Genomic DNA, 4,049 nt, shown 5'->3' on the forward strand with positions numbered 1-4,049 from the left:
CCTATCCAATGCAATGTCATTCCGTTTCTTTATTATCATCAACATACCATTTCTTTATTATTTTGATATTATGTAGGTATCTAATATGATAGAATCTGAAATAAATGCAATTTTAGCCATAGTTACTTTTGCGGACTATTTGGCTTGTATGCGATATATGATTCGGCAAATGTCTTGTATTGAAAGATCAATCACCCAATCTCAACGTCATAGTAGAGAACAAATACGTCGAAAATTGATTTCTCAATTAGAAACACATTATAACTCACGTTCTATAATACGTATGAGTTATGATGCTTTCACTAGATTAGTTGCAATACTTCGTCAACGAAGGCTTCTTAGAGATAACCAATATAGTATTGTTGAAGAGCAAGTGACAAAGTTTTTACATATTTTAAGTGGTCATTCAAGTATTCGGGCAGAAGGTTTTTTCTTTCGTCGGTCTACTGAGACTATTAGTCGACATTTTCACCAAGTCCTTAGAGGTATAATAACCTTAGAGGATTAATTTTTAGTTCAAGTGAACGGCTCAACTGTCCCACCCGAAATATTCAATAGTGGAGGAAGATTTTATCCTTACTTCAAGGTATATTTTTTGTATAAATGTAAACTTTTTAATAAATTTTTGTACTAACACATGGTCGTAACTATTAATTTATGTTGAAACTTTAGAATTGTATTGGTGTTTTGGATGGAACACATATCCGAGTTAAGGTTCCTAAAGAAGATGTGTCAAGGTATAGAGGAAGAAAAGATTTTCCTACCATGAATGTATTGGCAGCTTGCACATTTGATTTGAAATTTACTTATGTCTTACCTGGGTGGGAGGGCTCCGCTTCAGATTCAAGAATATTAGAAAATGCAATGGAGTATTTTTTTGGCTTACCGGAAGAGCTTCGTCTTGAATGGTTGAGGGAAAAAATGGATTTTGAGTTTTAAAAATTTGTGGCATTGTTTTTAGATTTAAACTAATGTTCCTTTTTTATGTTATACTTAGTATGATGAAATCTCTACTATTTAGACTTTTATGTTATGTTTAGCGTGATGGAAACTCAAAACTTCTATGAGGGTCATGTGAGGTTGATTTATTGATATGGATTATGAGTATTTTGTTTTAAATTAAACTTTGTTATGTTTATGACTTATGGGGTTATCTCATTTTTAATTTTATTATTTTTTAACAAAAACATGATCATATCAAATGAGTGTCATAATCACACACAAATAAGATTATAGAAAAAAAAAGTTATGAGATGTTGATTTTTTTTTTAAATAATTTAAATTTCTCATTTTTAAAAAAATTCCACTTATCATGATTTCATGAGTGAGATGGATCTAATTGGTGAGGTTGTGTTAGACCAATTTTACTTATAAGTGATTTATATAATTATATTATCTAATTTAATTGATAAATAAAATTATACTTAATATTTATTGAGGGATAAAAATGTCTTAGAGAAATAATGTAATTCATCAACAAGTCATTCCAAACAATGGAATTCAATTCTATCTCATTAAAATGAGTTAGTTATTCCAAACTATGTAATTGAATTCCATTTCTTTAGGAATTCATTTCTTGATGAAATTGAATTCTAATTCCATCATTTAAAGGTGTCCAAATAGGCTGTTAAAGTTGAGCTTTTTATTTTGCTTACTTTTCTTATAAAGTCCGAACTCTTTATGAGTTTGAGAGTTAAACCTTTTTTTTTTTTCAAAGTTTGTATATTGTAATTTTAAGATCTAAGAATCGATGTTCTCATTCCTTGAATGTTAGATTGATTTTTTTTTTTTCATTTTTCATTTTTTTTCGGTTTCATAGACTTTCCGTGATGGGTACTCCCAACCCGTAGCTTGTAAGCTCGAGCGTCCGAGTTTTCGAGATTCCGATGAAGACATATAAAAATAAATTCAAGTTGTCAGAATAAATAATTATTAAATTTATTATGCATGAAATAATAATTTAATCCTGAAAATGTTGAGTTTAAAATAAAAAAATTATTTCTTTTAAAATAATTGCATAATGAATTTTTTGATTTAAACGCAATCTATCTAAATGAAACCTCTTCCGATCTAAAGTAATTGGTTGGATAATTGAATGATGGATTTTTCTAATTTAGATTAGTTCACTCATGAATTTTTTTAATAAACAATTATTCAAAGATTATTCCTTTATTTCTACCACAAATTTTCATGTTATTTTTTTAAAAATAATATACTCTAAAAAATTTAAATAAAATAAATCATATACCTTTACGTGTCTATTTTGATCTCTGGATGTCAAATAGTGTTCCTCGTGACTTCGTGGTAAATTTGCAAAAAGTTTTTTTTTTTAATTCTTGTCTCACAACTTTAAGTCGTTACTAAACCTCCAAATTATTGATCATTTAATTGATCTAGCAATTATAAATTTTTGAAGCGTATAATAATATAATCATAAATTAAAATTTGTAAACATTTTTCTTTTTTTTGGAATTTTTGTACTATGTACTTTAATGCTTGTCTTCATGATATGCATGTTTTATTTTTTATTTTTGTTTTAATATTATTCATCTTATGAATATGTGTTGTACTAAACTCATCTTATGATAGAATTTAGAATGAAGAGAATGTCACAAGCGACGGAAGTTATTTAAACAACCGTTATTCTCCTATTCCAAGTTCTTAATGTCTCAAAAGAAAAAAAAACTCAATTAACCTCTAACTAACTTGGGAAGTCCATAAAAAATTATAAACACTTCTGAACAAAAAAAAAAACACAAAAACTTAATTAACCTCTAACTATCTTACTAATTATAGAAACAGTTTAACTAATCATAACTGTGCACCCCTTAACCATATATAACTCTGCACCTCTATAGTCTATTAATATATAAACAACGAGTTTTTCTCCCAACAATAATAACGGCGATCAACGAATTATTATCACCAAATCACTTGAAGCCTTTGAAATACGGTGCAATTGCCATCCGATACTACGACGCCTCACCACCCTGGCAGGTCATCATCATTCAAAACATTGATGCTGAGCTTCCGCAAAATTAAAGTAGAGCGGATCAAATGGGAGCATACATCAAATTGGTCGCGTGTTTCTTTAAACCCATTCACTTCCACTTCCCTGAGGCTTCTTTGGAAACAAGTCGGCACTATGAACCTTTTCCAGGATTCATGGTATAATAACGGGGTTAATATTCCTGCTAACACAAGAAAAAAACCATTATTATTATTATTCAAGTTTCAATAATATGCATTTAATTAAAAGTCTTGTAACATGCCTCCTAAATACATATTTTGATAATATGATAAAAGATATTTAAAATTTTTTTGTTATTATAATTTTTAAAATATGAAATTAAAGCACAAAATAATTAAATTCTATAATTAAATGAAAAGAAGTTGACTTGAATAGTAGAATTGACTAATGGAAAAGATATTGTTGTATTACAGGTCTATTGTGAGTTTGGTCAACCATGGACAACTGTTATGAGTACACTAATTTATGTCGTAACCCACATAAATGGATTTTGCCTCACCCGTTCATCTCCCGAATGAATCACCTTTTATTTCATTAACAAATAAATAAAGCCATATAAAAACTAAAAAGTTTTAGTAATTATGTATATTAGGGTTAGGGTTAGGGTTCAAGATCCCAACAGTACTTCAGGCTCAGACTCTCCATCCAAGAGCAAGTTGATAGCAGCGTCTTAACCGATTCTATTGTCAACTGAATCGAAGAAAGAGTCACATCATTCAGTGCCTCAAACTTGGTCAAGTTTCCAGGCGCCAAACTGCACGAGTAAAGTTCCAAACTCTCCATTTCTGGTGCAGTTTCTTGTTCTGGTAAACGCTTCTTGGAAATTCAATTTTATATTAAATAGTATTTTATCTTGTTAATATTAAATAGTATTTTATCTTATTAATTTGGTACTCTTTAGGTATTCCTTTAAGTACTCTGATGTATATAGATGATTAGATAGAATATGTTTATTAGGGTTAGGGTGTCTAATGTTCTTGTATATATATAGATAACAGTAATGACAAAGGCAACACAA

This window comes from Arachis hypogaea, chromosome 19, assembly GCF_003086295.3.
Source record: "Arachis hypogaea cultivar Tifrunner chromosome 19, arahy.Tifrunner.gnm2.J5K5, whole genome shotgun sequence".
NCBI classification, from domain to species: domain Eukaryota; kingdom Viridiplantae; phylum Streptophyta; class Magnoliopsida; order Fabales; family Fabaceae; genus Arachis; species Arachis hypogaea.